General features: G+C 37.0%; 1 protein-coding gene across 1 annotated transcript in view; it reads right to left on the reverse strand.

Moving 5' to 3' along the window:
* LOC131060887 (pyruvate kinase 1, cytosolic) overlaps window positions 1-18453 on the reverse strand; it is a 52025-nt gene that overhangs the window by 14032 nt on the left and 19540 nt on the right. The window lies entirely within an intron of this gene.

Here is an 18453-nt window from a genome sequence, read left to right on the forward strand (position 1 = left end):
TGCTAGAATGTTTGTCTTTTAATACAGGGGTGCAAATACCAGAAATGATTGAATTCTCTCTAGATTGAAAAAAAATTAGGTGTGAAATCAAAGCATCAGGGGGTCTTAACTCTTGCTTTTGTGTAAAGAGGATGGTCATCAAAAAAGAGACCGTCCTAGAATTATCAACGATAGAAAGACCATAAGCCTTTGGGGGCAGCATTTAATAACCAAGAAAGTCATAAACCTTTGAAGGAAGTTCCTCCCAATGGTGAAAATGGGACTAAATCCAATGTGTCAGGTATAAATTGTGAGTCCCCTCCCGAAGGAGATGGTGGCTCCAAAGGTGATCAAAGGACTGCAAATACGTGTCCTAAAAGCAATGGTGGTCTTGAACAGTGTGCTATTTCAAATGAAACTGTATGCCCTGAGCAAAGTCTTGTTTTTAATGAAATTGTGACTAATGATAGTGCTAATAAGAACATTATCAATTCCTCTCTGAAGGCTGATGAAATTGTTCCTCATAAGAAAAACGCTCAAGAACTAGTTTTGGATAAACTAAATGAGCTGATAAAAGAAAAAAGATTGTCTTGAAAAATAGACCCTCAGGTCCTCCAGACTCAGAGGCTGTAAACTCAGTAGATTCTGAAGGCTTACCATACAACTGTGAACTAAATGAAGAGATTTAAAAAAGGATCAAGAAGAAGAGATTGATCAGGGGACTAAAGAGAAGCTTATCCATATGGATGATGAGAACAAGAAAAGGAAACAGGTGAGTCAAAGTAACAGCTCCCAAAAATCTAGGAAAAAAGGTAAAGGGGAGAGCATCCCTACTTGTTTTGATAGGTTGTATAAGAACCAGAAAGCTGCCAACCCCCCTCTTCTAAATGAATTTAAACTGTGTCAGTTGGGACATTAAGGGACTAGAATCTACTGATAGGAAATATGCCTTAAGAGCTCTCTACAAAAATAGGAGCGATTTGGACTGCCTGCTTATTCAAGAGATTAAGGCAGTGGAGTTCCATCTTGACAAACCGGGAGGTTTATTTGGAAAAACTCAGTAGTGTTCCCACACTTGTTATTCCAAAGGAAAGAGTGGAATTGCCACCATTGTGAGTCAAAAATGGCATACTTCCTCTAGTTGTTCCTCGTGCAATATGTGTCTGAGCATCTCTTTTGACAGGAATTATCAAAATTTGGACTTTGCTACATCTTTGGCCCTAATGACTACAAGGAGGGAATTGAGGTGTGGAAGTGGATTGTTTCTTAACTGCCCAGAATTCTCTGAATTATAGATGGTGAATTCCATGTGATTGAAAATAAGGAAGATAAGTCTGGGGGATCCCCATGGGCTTGGAAGGAAAACGAGCAATTCTATTGGCTGGAATTAATAAAATGTTCAAACTGTTTGATCCTCTTGAAGGGAACAAGAAAGACGATAAAATTATTTGGTATACATGGTGACGGTGCAATAATCAAAGCAATAGTAAAGATTCCTACTGTGCCATATGGATCCTATAACACTGTCTAATCATTATCCCATTGAAGCAAGGATTATTGTGAAGAATAGTGGGCCTAATATGGTTATTAGGGAAAATGGCCTCTATAAACTCAATACTGAGACCTTGAAGTACCCTAATTTCTGGGGGATATTGCTACTGTTAGATATATTATAAAATGTTTTTTCCCAGGAAATCTGCCAGAGACTATTGGGATGGAGTGGTCTCTCACTTCAAGACCTTATTGATGACGATTGGATAAAAGGCTGCAATTGAGAGTAGAAGAGTTGAGTGTTCATTGTAGGATGAATTATTAAGTGCAGAAGCAGAGGTTCAGAAAGACATGTTCAATGACGACCATATTGAATATCTGAAGGATATCAAGCATGAGCTTTGTCAGTTTTAGATCAGAAAGACACAAAGAGTTAGAATTAGAATAAATGTGAATTGGATCAAGGATGGAGATAGAGGCACTAAGTATTTCTTTAATATGTAGAGGGTGAAACATTCAATGGAATCTATTGGGCCGGTTAAGTTTAATGACAATTGGTATCATGACAATGAGAATGTTAAGATCATTTTTTATTTCTATAAGCAACTTTTTCCTGCTGAGAATAAAACCACTTGCTATGAGTAAGCACAAGAGCTATGGAAAAAGATTATTCCTAAGAGATGTCCAAAGATATGGCAGTTGATCTTGATCAAAGAATTGCTAAAGATGAAATTGTTTCTGCAGTTTCGACATTTCAAAATGGTAAATTTCCTGGGGCCCAGGGTCTGCCAATTGAATTAATAAGACTAATATGGAATGGATTGTTGATGATTTGTATGATGTGTATCAGGAAGCTATTGAGGAAGCTATTGTTTAAAAGGACAGTCGAATGTTTTAAAGCTAAGACCTTTTTTACCGAATCAAATGTCCAAAAATGTTGAGTGTTGAGTGGTGTTTTAAAAATCAAAGGAGAAAGTTTGAACCTTTTTTTTGGCTAAAAACACTAAAGACAAAATATATGTGTTGAGTCTCTTAGATTCACCAAGAAAAATGTGAAGCTTAGAGTATCGATAGATGATGATGAAAAGCAAGTTTCGGGCTTTTTTTTTTGCCATCGGTTGTTGTTTTGTCACCAAAACCATGGTGCGATTTCAAAGAATCAAGTGGTGATATGTCATCAAAGGGCCTTATAACTTAAACGAGTGCCATTTCAAAAGCCAACATCAAGCCGCATTTGATTCATGGAAGAGTATACTAGGAGCAGCAGTGAATAACTAAATGAATAGGTGATTAATCCCTGAATTGCTTGTCTGTGCTGGATGAATGGCACCAAGTGGGGATCAGCTAGCACCAAGAGGCAACAGCATGGCGCTGGTTACAGAGGGAGTCCAGAGCGGAGCGAGTCCAGAGCGGAGCATGAAGATGTAGCACGCAAGATCAAAGTTATGATCATAAGACAGTGTTAATGAAGAGGGTGGTGTAGAGCCAGGGAGGAAGCGCGGGGATAAGAACTACCACCAGCAACAAGTTGAAGTCCAAAGCACGAGATTGAAGGCTGGTGATCACACATAATGCTACTGGAAAGGCATATTCAGAATCAGAAATACAAAGCTGGAATTGACAGCAATTTGAATCTGTTTGCAAAACAAAATTGCTTTATTGTAAAATGATTACCTGTGGGCCCCATTAATGTAATTCAAAACAAAAAGGGGACACTAGTTAGTTATTTCTAAGCTACCTAATTTGCAAAATTGATTGAGAACAGTTTCAGGTAACTGAAAAGGTAGTTGAAGTGGTTGAAAGGGATAGCTGGGAAGTTATGAGAATTACTAGGTATGGGTTAACGCTGGCAGGCTTCTAGAAGGCAAATCTGAGCCACTAGATGGTCTCAATCCTGGCCATTGATCCAAAATGTAAAATCTATAAAAGTGCAATGCCTCTCTTTAAAAAGAGTTAAGATTTTTTAGAGGTTAGCAGCCAGATTAGGAGTAGAAATAGAATAGGACTACTAGAAAGAAATTGTTGTAATGGTAGTTAGAATAAATAAATGAAACATTGAAGCAAGGGGTTTTGTTGTTTGTCCCAATTTGTTTGCATGGTTTTTCTTCAATTGGTTAATTACAGTTCAATGATTTTAATGGTGAAGTGTGAGGGTATCTAATGTGATTTCAAGTTCATACCATTAGGGGGTCTTGCTAATTGTGGGTCACAGTGTATGGTTAGTCTAAACCCAATACTGTTCTTAGTTCAATTATGGTTGTTTGTCTCAAGCTGCATCAGAATTGGATGTCTGAATGGATATCCATAGTCTGAAAATCCTTTTATCCCTTCACGCTTGCACTATTCCTGTGGAGTTGTGAGTATATCTCTGGCTGAGCAGGAACTAGTTTATGTGAAACTTGTCTACCCGCAGCACCAACTGTTACTCTCATTGTCCTTAGAATTCCTAAACCCTATCCTTTTTGCTTTTATTTCCCCCAGTTTAAAAATCAAGACATCGTTAGATGCAAGCCAGCTTGCAGCACTCATAAGTCCCCTCATGTTTACCAGCAAAACACATCACCACTGAGTTATCCTGAGCAGTCAGGAACTGATAGTTGGAACCTTGAGGTTATCCCCTTTGATCAGTCTGAACCATAGTTTTAAGACTTGTGGACTCGCCACAGACTCGTGAGGCGAGTCCTGGCGAGTCTCTATGAAAGACTCGCGAGTCTTTTGCAAGGACTCGCACGAGTTTTTTGCTTGGACTCATGAGTCTTTTGCAAGGACTCGCGCAGCCCAGAAAACATGTCCACCAAACAATAAAAGTCACTTTTTTTTATTTTTTTCCCCTCATTTGGCATTCTTGCTTGGTTATAACAGATTTGTAGGGTTTGAAGGAGGAGAGGAAAGAAGATTAAATCAGCAAAAGAAATCTAGTTAAGGATTTTTCCTCTTTTTTTTTTCATTTCCATGTTTTGAAAATTCAAATAATCTTGAAAAACAGGGGGATATGCTGCCAAATTTTTTTCTATTTCCTTTCCTCAGTTATTTCCTCATATTTTTTTCTTGTTCTTGAATGTTATTTTTCCCAAATGATTCATTGTCATTTTTTTTGTTGATTTTCCATAGAACCCTGCTGATTTTTTTTTTTTTTCATGTTAAATCACCAATGGCAAGTTCAACTCCAAGGGCAACCCCAAGGTCAGGAAGACAAAGAGATAAAGCATGGAAATATGGGATTCCAAGAAGCAAAAATGGGGAGGTCACTTGCACCGAATGTACGAAATGGATGACCGGTGGAATCAATAGATTGAAATACCACCTTGCACAAATTCCTGGATATGGTGTGGAGATATGCCCCAAAACAACTCCTAAGATTATTAGAGAGATGAAGGCCCTTCCTGCTGAGCATGATACGCAAAAGGAAAAAAGGAAAAAAAAAAAAGAAGCCATGGCAGTTGCAATGAGTCCCACATTGTCCACTTCGGATCCCATTGGTCACACTCTGGTCGTCAGTCACTTTCATCTTTTGGTGACAATAAGGGTGAGGCTAGTGGCACTCCTGTTAGATCAGACCCTAGTTTTTTTGTACCACGCAATGTTCCAAGTGCACAACCTTCACTTGAAGGTACGGGATGGAATAGAGAGAAGCATGAACAAGCAAAGATAGCAGCATCAAACTTTCGGTTTTACAATAATATACCTTTCAATGCAGCAAACAATGTGTATTGGGAAGGTTTGGTTAATACATTTACAGCTGCGGGTAAGAGGTTTAAGGCCGGGTAAGAGGTTTAAGGCCCCAACAGGTCATGACTTCAATGGACCGTTGCTAGAGCAAGCTGTAAAAAATACACAAGTTGTGGTTGATGATTAAAAAAGGCATTGGAAGATAAAAGGATGCAGCATTTTATCTGATGGATGGACAAATGGACGGAATAGGACTCTTCTCAACTTCTTGGTGGCTTCAAATGGTGCAATGGTATTCCTAAAGTCTATTGATGCCTCAAATGAAATAAAAAATGAAGAGACTTTGTGTAATCTATTGGATGGGGTGGTTCAGGAAGTTGGAGTTGAGAATGTTATCCAAATTATCACGGACAACGCAACTGCATATGTATCTGCAGGTAGAATGCTTATGGAGAGGCATCCTACGATTACATGGAGTCCTTGTGCTGCACATTGCTTGGACTTGATGCTAGAAGACATTGGGAAGATTGGATGGGTGAAAAAGGTGATTGAAGATGCAAGAAGTGTCCAAATTCATCTACAACCATACTTGGGTGCTTGCTTTGATGAGAAAACACACAAATGGCAAGGACCTTGTGCGACCTAGAGTGACACGATTTGCTAGCCACTTCATCTTAAGCAGATGTTTGTATCCGATGCTTGGTTGGGGTCTGCATACTCCAAAAGACCTGAAGCAGAGAAGGTTGTGAGCATTGTTTTTGATGAAGGGTTCAACAAAAGTGGAGAGGAGTTGACTGCAGTAAGTAACAAACACAAAAGTAAACTTTATATAATCTTGTCTATTTGCTGATTTTATTTTTTAGGGGTTAATTTTGTACAAATTTAGAATTTGTTTTCATTTTTTTAGGTGACAAAACCTTTGGTAAGGGTTCTTCGTATGGTGGATGGAGAGGGCATGCCAATGGGTTTCATTTATGAGGCCATGAAATTTTACTGATTGAGGAAATTTAAGGATTAATTAAATAATTTGCTTTCGTAGGATAGTGCTGGTTAGATCTTCGAAATTTGGGTTCCTGTACAAAAATTGATATTTGAAAGAAATATATATGTGGCTCTGTTTTTGTTTAGTTTTATATTGTTCCTTAATGTAATTTTTATTGAAAAAAAAAGGGGGTTGAATCTTTTCATATTGGGGAAATCTGTCATTCTTAAATCTGAAATTTTGATTTAATAATGTTGTTCATACCTGTGTTATAGTTCTGTTAATCATGTCTGATTATTGCAGTTTTCATATGTAAATATAAATATAAATATATATATACAAATGAATATCGCTATTCGAAATATCAATGTTTGCATGCTAATAATTTGGTTTGTGATTTATATTTCTTGTTCGGCCTGTGTTATCCGCTTTGCAGACTCTCCTGTTTTTGCTGTGTGATCTCCTTGGGAACTGAAGGGAATCCCACCCACGACGTGGGGGGGGGGGGGGGCTCGACCCACAGCATGGGCTTCCACTCGCTGTGGGGAGCCATCCCCACTGCTGTGGGGTGGGGAAATCCCCATGGCACCCGTGTCCCTCTTCCTTCGTTATGGGATCTAAACCTTGCCTGCGCTGTGCAGTGATATTGTTATTAGTTTGCTCTGTGGATATTTATTGAATTCGATTTTGTATAGTGTATTATATATATGTACACGAAAAGATTTTTGTTTGTTTCTTCCAGATATTGGAATATAGCAAATTTCAGTAACTGTGATTAAAATCCACTTATGTTTAGTTATAATGTGATTGTATAAATGCATATATATATATATAATATTTTCATTTATGTCTCTCAGATTTTGGAATATAGCTGATTTTAGAACTATGTTTTAAATCCAGTTTTATTTAAGTCATATTATGGTTGTATAAATAAATGCATATTTTATTCTTGAGCTCTACATTCATTTTTATTGTTTTTGATTCAATCATGATTGTGGATTGGTAGAAATGTATTTAGTTATCATAAAGGATTGATCATTGAAAAGTCAGTTTTATTGTGTAAATGAGAAATCAAATGAATTTTAATGTCTTGAATTTTGGAATATTGGGAAACTTAATATTAAATTTGAATTAATGAAGTTATAGATGTTATCTTGAACTCATTGGTTTTATAGTAGAATTGCTCTTGTTACATTTGGCTTTACGAGACCATGGTATTAGTCTCTTTTGTCCATCATAGTTGAGTACTCGATAATGTTGCTTTAATTGTATTTAGCTTCCAGAGGCTTGGACAGTGTTAGAGTTTCTTTTGTACAAGTTTTCTCATTGTCCTTGAAAGTTATGAGATTGGCGTCTTGCTAGATTTCCTTGTTAGTCGAGTCTTCATAGTTGGTCATTGATGTACTGTTTCTCTTGATATTTTGATTCAGTGGATTTTTGCGTGCTAGATGATCATTCCTAGCCTATTGATGTTATTTCTCCTTTTTGGGGATCTTTTCTAGCATGTGAACTAAGCTATGCTATGGTTGGAATCCTATCTCCTTGTGTTTTGGATATCATGGCCTTGTGTTTATTTTGATTCCTAGGTGCAAATAGGGGGAGTGGCTTCTATTGGGACCCAAAGTGGTCGCCAAGGTAACCCAATGGAAGTTTTGTAATCAAGTGATAACCTAATTAATGAACTTCGGTGAGTAGTTAAGTTCACATTAATTAGGATAATTATCTGATGCCTCCTTGCCGCAAACGCTCGTATAGGTTTGAGGGTAAGTGGAGAAGGGCCTGGAATGGCTTCCATCAATCTTGCCTCCTCGAAAGGTTGGTATGGTCGACTAGTGAATGTATGAGGGCCGGGGGTCGGGAGAGGTTGCTAGGGTAACCCAGGATGGGGGTCGAGACCTAGTGAAGATCTACCAAGGTAATCCATGACATCCTAATGATGACACTCTTCCCTTTGCTACCTAGTGGTGACCCGCATCTCTATCCTTCAGTGTATCGTTGAGCTTCCGGAAGTGGTTGGTTTTCTCATGTTTGTTGTCCTTCTATGGTTTGCTTGGGGCCTCTGGAGTTTGGAAGTTATTCTTATATGATATTTGCAGTGTTCTCATGTGAGCCTTTTATATGTTTAGATTAATTGATTCTTTGTTAGTATTGTCATGTTGATTCTCTTGAGAGTTATGTTGGTACCCTTGTATGTCTTACTTCCGCCTAGAGGGTCTGGTTGGTACCTCCTAGCATGGGGGGTGGACCTTATGGTGCCACATGGTTGGGTAGAGTGCTTTTTGCACCCATTGGGTTTGGCTCCATCAGCTTCATGATTGTGATGGCTCGAGAGAAATTATGAAGACTATTATTGTTGTACCAGATTCATGTATTCTTCCCTTCATGGGACTCTTGGAGATTTGTACATTGAGGATCCATTATAATGTATTTGAAATTCTTATGTAAAATTCTCAAGTAATGTAATGAGAATCTTGTATCCATGTAATGATTTATATTGTATTTGTATAGCAGTTCCTTGTTAATTATTGTGATGATGTATCTCCTCGTGTTGCATCGTTATGGGGCCTTGAGGACATTTGTTAGTTGTTTTAATGTGCTTCTTTATGCATCTCTTAGCATATGTATATGTTATTTAAAAAAAAAAAATCGCATTTTCTTGATTCATGGATGTTTTGTCCTCTGGGCCTCATGGCGAGGCGTGACAATTGTTGTTTTTCACATTTGGAGTTGGACATATCATTATATGTAATTTTGTAAACATTTATAAAACTATGCTACTATTATACATTTTAGAGTTAACTACGAGTATGAATGATGAAATTTCAAATATTGAGTGTTTGTAGATCATATGACATGTGTAATGTTTCAATTATGGTTCTTACGTTCTCTAAATGCATTAATTTTTTTATGTTTTTTGGTAAAACTACGGTTTTTTTTTTTGCCGAGTCTTTCACGAGTCCGAGTCCGAGTCCAAATTTTTGGTTTGCCGAGTCCGTGGCGAGTCCGAGTATTAAAACTTTGGTCTGAACAGCATTAGGGATTTCCTTATTCAAGAGAAGATAGGATACTTAGCATTCTATTCTATGTTGACCAAAAGAGAAGCGTACTTTTCCCACGTCAACACAATGAAATCAAAAGTTGGTCACAGCTGAAGATGGAAACAATCTTCCTGATTCTAATAAGAGAGCCTTCTCTATGCTTAAAAAAGCAATGAATTTGGTTCCATTTCCTGTCAAAGTTAAGTTTAATCTTGAATGTTTTCAAAATTTTAAATGGGAAGATGGCACTCCCCTCTTGAATATCAAGTTGCAGAGTCTGTACAAGTTGTTGATTGTATTGTAATGTCCCCTAGTAGGTTTAGGCCTGTTTTAACTATAATTAATCTATTTCTATATATTTTGACTTAAACTAACTTGAGTAGAAGACAACTCTATTTTAACATGAATCAAATCAGTGATAATATAATCTTCTTCCTGATATTGAATTGACAATTCAATCTGATTTATAATCATAGATTTACTCGTTCACTCAAATTACTATTTCTATATATATTTATATGTATTTATATATTTATCTATATATATTTTATTTATTTCCAGATAGTGTTATAACTTATACTATATATTTTACTGCAGAGTAGTTCTTATTGAATATTACAGTAATTATAATCATTATAATATTCTCTATAATGATTATCAAGTTCTGTATAAGAATATTATCGTGCTTCATATATTAAGCATTAATATTAAGCACATCCCCATGCATACCACCAAGAGCAAGGATGTTACTGCCCATAACTTAACAACAATTCTGATCTGATCTGATTGATGGTGATCAACAGGGATGCAATCTGACCTCCTTTTATGAGCACAGACTATACAATAATTCCTAGTATATTCGATGGTTCCCAATAATATCTCCTCCCTCCCCCTGATTGTTGTTGAATGATTGATATATAAATTCCTTCACACTTTCTTTGTAAAGAGACGTCACTTTTCACAAAGGACACACCCCTCCACAAGAGGCATCCTTTACACTGTAAAATTCTCTTAATCATGATTATTCATGCTACCATTGTTCAATGACGATTCATAATTAAAAAAACTTTATTCTGTGCACATAGACTGAACGTTATTCATTAGCATTAAACATCCCCTCAATATTGATCCTCCATATGCAGTGATGCTTAGTCTTAAACAACCAGAGGCTTATCCTTAAAAACTTGAGAAAAACGAAATAAAACTATATTAATATCCAGCAACGATCTAAGTAGGTTAATATAAAAGATCTAGGGTGAAGAGGACCTCATATTCTGAAAACTTAGAAGTAATAAAATACTGATCACTAGAGCAATTTAAAAAAACAAGAGGAGATAAACCTTAAGTGATTAAACTCCAAGCAATAAAATCTTAAGTAAATATTATCAAGAAGAGAATGGATCCCACAATGAAACATGAATTTGCTGAAGATCAAAGCGAAGTCCCAAGACAAGAAACTGCCATCTAGAATAGCCAATGACATCATCTACCATGTTGAGGGGGCAAATGCATACTATATAACAAATTCTTATGGCAAATATCAAGGGATAAGGGAGACAGGCTGAATAATCCCAGGAGGAAGTGGATCTGCAGAGCTCTTCACTTAGAACCTCTCATATCACCAAATAATAATTTATCTTGGAAGGCACAGAAAAACAGTAAAGTCTTGAACTGCTGGCAAGGCAGGTTAGAAAGCAATCAATGTCAAAAAGGCATAAATCCATAATGCCTAGGATTAGAGTGAGCAAGTTAAGATGCCTATTAGTTGCATGGGTAGTCCTACTGAACTGTCCTCCCTCTGTGTCAATGAGCAGTATATCAAGAATGCTTATGCCTTCAATGTTAGCAACAGCCTTGAAGAAGGGAGTGATCAGCTAGGTAGTTCTAGAGGTCATGTGTAAAGTCGTATGTCTGAAACTTGAAAGTGGTGACTTCTGAAAGAAAACAAGCCAGACACCTTTGAACAGGGGTAACAGTGGAAAGTGGAAAGGAAAATGCCAAAGTGTTCAAACAAAGTTATTCCTACCATAAATCTCATAGAAGCCAAGGACAAATAGAGATAAAATGTTATTCAATATCCAGCTCCTAGAGGGAAAGAGATGACAAATCCTCTCCATATATGGAATACAGTAATTAATCTCAACTTGAAACAGTAGAACAGTTAACAACCCAAAGAGGATGCTCAAGACATATAGTTAAGTAATGTGATCATCCATAGTGTGCATGAAATGGGCAACATATGAAACTAACTTGGGGATGAGAGGCTGCACAGAAGAGATTTCTGTCACTAGAACGCATCGACAGTACATGTCCTCTCAACAGCTTGATTGATCACATGTTTGAAAGGAAGGAGAAAAAGGGCATCAAAGAATCATGTGAATGGTGGAAGAAAATCAATGGGGATATTGACAAATTAAAGGACCAAATTTGGCCTCCTAATACCAGCATTGTTGATGCCCAGTGACCCAGTGAGACACAAGGAAGCAACTCTCTTCAAAGAAGGTCCCAAAAATATGGAAATCTCTCACGACTCAAAGCTAAATCATCCAGGTGTCTGAGCTTGTGAATATATATAAGTAATCTTAAAAAATATTCAAGCATGCTAGGCAGCCAAATCATCTTGGAAATGCACAAAGGAATCATCTCCATACAATGGATCAAACTGTTGACATATTTGTCATTGATGTCATTTGATTCTATCAGATTTAATCATTTATCTGTGATTTGAAGACATCAGTAACATTGTTAACACACAACATATATATCAATACAAAACCTTGTAAGAAGAAGCAAGTAATCAATGTTAAAGCTGTTACCATGTTATTCATTTCAAATCAGAAAGTTTGATCTTCAGCAAAGTCTGTGCATTTAAAATAAAAAAATTTAATCTTCAGCAACTCATGACAAGACTTTTTGATAGCAATCTGTTTGATTGAAATGAATATATTTTTTAAAAGACAAAAGCAGTTGGCATAGAGATTAAGATTTGGTTTTTACAATCAAGTTCTAACTTGTTTATAAACTTGTTAAAAAATGCAATCTATTATGGATCGGTTTAAGAGTTTGTTGGTATAGTTGTAACTAATAACTGCCACCTGTTCATAGTTTCTTTGTATTTCTTTTATAACAAGCATTGCACAATAAGTATATATCTTTAGTGATACGAAGGGGTTAGTTTGTGATGTGGTTGTAACTGCTAAAGCATCAGTTATAACTGCTCAAGCAGTTGAAACTGAATAACCATATATTCAAGAGAAACAGGGAGACATTACTTAAGAATGAAGAAGGCATCGATAGTGTTGATGGTGGGCTATTGTGGTGTGATAAGGAGAATGTTAAGACAAAAGTTAGCAGCATACTGTATGGTCATATATGTTGGTGTTGGAAATAAGCCACACCTGGACCGATGATGGACTGGTCCAAGAGGGGCCAGTAGCTCAGTGGTAGAGCACTCCAGCAGCGTATGGAAGGTCCTAGGTTCGAGTCCTAGCTGGTCCATGTCTCAACATGGTATCAGAGCTAAGGTTATACTAACCCTCGGATTTCAATAAGCTCTTACCTTCAGGTTGCTGTTCGTCTTTTATTAAGATAATGACGGGTGAAGTTAGAGGGCATCATCGGGTCCTCATCAAGGAGTCATTCTTTAATTCATTGTGGAGATTCGAGTGAAGAACCAAAGAAGGAAGTAACTGATATTTCTCCTTTCAGATTTTCAGATCTCTAGAATGCAAAGTGTATACTGTGGAGTTATTACCTTATTCAAACCTTCAGAGTTGTTGATTTTCAGAATTGGTCTAAACCCTAGATTGGTATATATTTCATGATTCTTAACCCTTGATGTGATCCGATCCAATTTTAATAATGATTGAATCTTTGATGGTATGGTAGATTTATTTGCTACTAGACATGCAACTGCTATTTTGTATTGCTAACAAAATCAGTTGTATTCCCACCAATCTTCAAACCCTAGTTGACTGTGCTAAGGCACATCAAGAGGAGATTGCGAATTATGGCTTTTGAAGATAGACTGCAAAGATAGTTTCTTTTGGGGAAGCTTTCGGTTCCAGTGTCAGTGTTATCTAAACATCAACAGGTGTATTTTTCTTAATTCTTTATTAACTTTGTGATGAGAGACTTTATGATAATTGTAGGTTAAGTATTCCTGTTGAATAACTTTGTCAATTTGTTTACATGGGGTTTCTTTGTCAAATTGTAATGATAAGGGTTTCATTTGCTTCTTATGGGTTTGTGTTTACTTAGTTTTGTAAAACCCTTGTTGGGTTGTGTGAAAGGAAAATGATATTCTCTTTGAATTAACCCGTGTTGGGCCAATCATGTTTTGAGGTTCCCTGTGACAAGTGTTTATCCTTGTAGGTCTGCAAGCAAGTTTGTGCATGTGTTATCCCGAGTTAACATCCTTATATCATCCCTGTTGCATTCGAGCTCATGTCATTAAATGTTGTGACAAATGCAGTTTTATTATGTGTCAGTTGTCTGTTAAAATAACTGCATGACAGGTTGCTTTCAGTTAATTGGTTATGATGATACTCTTTCCTACATAGTAGAAGTTAGAATGTATTGTTGATTTCTTAGGATTTTCATTTTCTATCGATAACATTTATTGGCAATCTTGTTGTGTAATCTCTTGATGGAATTTATCCTCATCTTATCTCAACAATTGTGCTATGGGTCCACCTTATTGAAAGATAGATGGACAGGATCCTTGAGATTAACATAAAAGATTGATTGTGCAAAAGTTAAGGAGGAGCGCCTCCTTCTGAGTTGGTATACTCTAACCTATGTTGGTTGATTACCTTTTATTATGAGTATTAGCATGTAATTCTTTTCTTGAGTCAAGCATTTTTTCAATTTCATCATAGAGTATGATTTCCTATCCCGCAGTACAGGAAATTGATTGGATCTTTCAGTGGCTTGGAATGCTTCTGAAACAGGGCATACTAAATCTTCAAGGGAAATTATTGGGATGGGCATACACTCAAAGGAAGTTCAAGTACTTTGGAAGCTGTGATTGGACACAGCTGCTGCTGAGAGGGAGTTCCAGCTATTTTGGTATATCTTAAGGGGTTATGAGATTCAGGTGTGCAGATTGAAGAAAGCCCTTGTATGGCCTCAAACAGGACTCTCGTGCTTGGTATGAAAGAATACTTGTTAAGTTTAGAATTTTGTGAAATGATGTTGACTCTAACATCTACTTTAAGTCATCCAATGATGAAATGCTAATTATAGTTCGATATGTGGATGATTCATTTCTTACTGGTAAAGATGAACTTATCATTAGATGTAAGAAAGAACTAGCTTCAGAACTTGAAATGAAGGACTTAGGTTTAATGCATTATTTTCTAGGTCTAGAAGTATGGCAAAGGTCTAACGAAATTTTTCTAAGTCAAGGAAAGCATACTATTGATATTTTGAAAAGATTTAGAATGATGGATTGTAAACCCATGTCTACGCCTATGGAATCTAACTTAAAGAAGTTAAGTGTTTCTGCAGCTAACTTTGATTTTGCAGATCCATCAGAGTACAGGCAATTGATTGGATCACTGATGTATCTAGTTAACACTAGACCAGACATATGCCTTGCAGTGAATGCTCTTAGTCAGTTCATGAGCTTGCCCAAACATGTTTATCGTGTTGCAGCCAAGCACATCCTAAGATACTTGTGAGGCACAGTTGATTATGGGTTGAAGCTGCTTAAGTTCAGATTGATCAAGAAGTGTTACGGACAAGGAAAACTCTTCAAGCATTCACCCACTGCGATCTCTTGGACCTACAGGGACAGTCCTCAGTGGCATTAAGTATTACTGTAGATAAATACATTGTTGCAAGTGTTGCATCAACAGAAGAAGTGTGGTTTCTCAAAATTCTTGTTGTGCTATTTTGATTTATTATCAGGGTTGTATATTGATGCCTGACAATTCAGTGTTTTATGGCAGGACAATCCTATGTTGCAGATGTTCTCACCAAGTCTCTTGAAGCTTGAGATAGACTTGGAGCTGTGGAGAACACCGCCCTAGTTGAGAGGGAGTCTCAACCTCTATGATACATTGTGTTGTATCAACCATCCTCTGGGGCAATGTAAAATGGTAGAAAAGATCCTCTCCACCCTCTGCGGGCAATGTAAGGTGGATCCAGTCTATGCTTGTGTGCGAGTTGGAAGACTATGTTATGTAGTTCCATTCTATGCTTGTGTGCAAGATGGAAGACTACAATATTCTGATTATGTCTATTCCATTTCTTGCTTGTGTGCAAGATGGAAGATTATAATGTTACACTCTTCTTTGGGAGAAGATTGAGGTAAAAACAATGAAAGATGGATATGCGTGATCGATGGCATGGAAAGACTCCATGATGTGCATGAATAAATTGTGTATGTATTCATGACTTGCAAGTGTGCATGTTAAAGTTTGAAGTCATCCTCCATAGGCATTACAAGATGGATACTATGGGATATTGTGCAAAGAGGTGCAAAGAGGCACCATTCAGCTAAAAGTATATTAGCACAGATGAACAGGTTGCAGATATCCTTACCGAACTCTTATCCAGAGTGAAGTTCGAATACTTCAAAGACAGACTTGGTATTGTGGAAAACGGAACCCTGATTGAGAGGGAGCTCCAATCTCAATGACTCTATCTGCAGCACCTTGATCATTCTTTGCTTGTGTGCAAGAATGAATTGTGTCCAATCTATGCTTGTGTGCTAGATGGAAAATTGTAATTATGTAAAGACCCACTTGTGTACTACACTTTCTATGCTTGTGTGCTAGAACCATCCTATGCTTGTGTGCTAGAACCATCCTATGCTTGTGTGCTAGGTGGAAGATGTAATTCTATGCTTGTGTGCTAGATCCATTCTATGCTTGTGTGCTAGATGGAACTCGAAAGGTTCAGATTATGTATTCTCTTCTTCCCTAGTTAAGAGGGAATGTTGTTTATAACTAGGGAAAGATGGGTTCGGATTGCCCTAAGGCAACATCCGAACCCATTTAGGACTGGGTCCTATCCTTAAGGGGTAGCGTGGCCTCAAGACAAGTCCAGCCCCATCCTCCACGCTACACCAAAAAGGACTCATGCCACAAAATATAAATTGGCACCAAAAAGGATTGAGGCCGACCTTGGTCAAAAGATCCATATAAATAAAGTTAAAGTGCAAACACAATAAAATCATAAATGCAATCAGTGAATTAGCTCTGCTAATAAAAGTGCGAATTTATCCAAGGATTGTGCGAACTTGTCCAAGAGGATATAGGCCTCTTTTGGTGCAGACTTGAAGTGCTTAGAAGTGCAGATCTGACATACAAAAGGGATCAGATCTGGAGAAGCAAGCTAAGTATTGTATTTGTGCAATTAAGAGAGAATATATAATCTGACCTGTGGGTCTTTAATGCTGGATTTTTCCTCCTTGGAGGTTTTCCCAGGGTATCTGCGTTTGTCTCTTGTTTACTTGTTTCATTTCTGAGTTTACTGAATTATGGTTTAATAAAATATCACAAATCTGATTAAGAAACTAGGGCATAATTAAAAGATATAAATCTGATTACTGATCTAGGGCACAAAATCAACATGGTATCACAGCCAGGTCCAGGCTAGGAGCCCCAAGCACACAAGAGGTGTGTCTTAAGGGGGGGTGTTGGTGTTGGAAATAAGCCACACCTAGACCGATGATGGACTGGTCCAAGAGGGGCCAGTAGCTCAGTGGTAGAGCACTCCAGCAGCGTATGGAAGGTCCTAGGTTCGAATCCTAGCTGGTCCATGTCTCAACAATATACAGATCATAAATCTGAGATTAAGTATACAGGTTATATACAGCAAAATATCTTCTAATAAATGATAAGAGGACTGCACTGTAAAGACACAGTTTGGTGAGAGACTGATCAAGAATGGTATAAATCCTTGACATTCTATTTTATATAATCTGATATTCATGATCCATTCAGATATACAGTTGATTCATTTCTGATATACAGTTGATATATCATCTGATATTTATGGTTCGTTCTTGATGTTGATGATTTATTCTAGATATTCAGTTGTTTTGAAGAGACTGTTGGACTTTAACAGTATATAGATTTTTTTTAAGTACAGATCTATATCTTCAAAGTCATATTTATATCAGATTCAGAACATTCTTCTGTGCAGATTTGTTTCAGATATACAGAGGCATCTTGACAATGTCATTTCATCAGCATATCTTTTAATTAAAACATGTGCATTCTGTGAGTTGTATGTAGAGATACAGTTGTATTTGATATTCAGCTCGATACAATAACTATAGTTTATTTTGAATTCAGAAAAAGGATATTGGTTATTGTTTCAATTTGTAATTGATTGAACTCTTATTTGTATGTCCTTTGGGTTAGTGCCATAAGGATTCTGAGTTGGTGCTCAGACTGTGGAGTTAGGGTGTTGAAAGAGTTGGTGCTCTTAAAATAGGGGTTTGGTGACTGCTTAGGGTTGGTGCCCTTAAAGATTGTAATTAGTTTTTTACTGTGAGGCTGGATTAGGACAGTAGATCCTAGCAGCATTACTCACCGCAGTTTTCCCCATTTTGGGTTTCCACGTCAAATCTTGTGCAGTTGTCTCTTATGTGATTGCTTCGCATTGTTATTTCAGTTTCAGTTTAAAAGCAATTCTATAAAAGAATTTAATTGATCAAAAGTTTTAAGTTTCATTTACTACTGATTCACACCCCCCCCCCTCTCAGTAGTTAACCTGTGTTCTACACAAACACTGAAAGAATAATAGTCAAAACCCTCTTGAAATAATGGTCAAGTGAACTCTAATTCAATCCCAGTCACAATGAAATGCATTTGAATTTATCAAAATGCGTATTAATTTAAGAAAACAGATTTAAATAGATAGCATACCACAATTTTGTCTTAGCATGCTAACCTTTTGTTGTGTTAAAAAACGTTTTACATTTTCCCGTTTTTTTTTTCCAGTGTTTGTCATATTTGTGGGACCTAAATCCTTTCACTTTTATCAATACTGTTGTCTTTTTTCAATTTTATTTTTGTGTTCTTGTTTCTCACTTATAAGCATATTCCACTATCCTACAAACAATTTCAAAACTTTTTCCATGCAGAGAAACAATTCAGCATATGGGAAACTGCAAGAAGACATCTATGAAAGATTTCAGGATTTGAGAGTGTTTTGCTGGCACCTCCATAAGTTTCATAAAGGCAAATGCAGTGAAACCCTAAGATACTGATATGAGTAAATCATTGGTGCCAAACCTTGAATTGATTTTACTATAATGATAAGAACATCTACTAG

The sequence above is a fragment of the Cryptomeria japonica genome, chromosome 5 (genome assembly GCF_030272615.1).
Source record: "Cryptomeria japonica chromosome 5, Sugi_1.0, whole genome shotgun sequence".
NCBI classification, from domain to species: domain Eukaryota; kingdom Viridiplantae; phylum Streptophyta; class Pinopsida; order Cupressales; family Cupressaceae; genus Cryptomeria; species Cryptomeria japonica.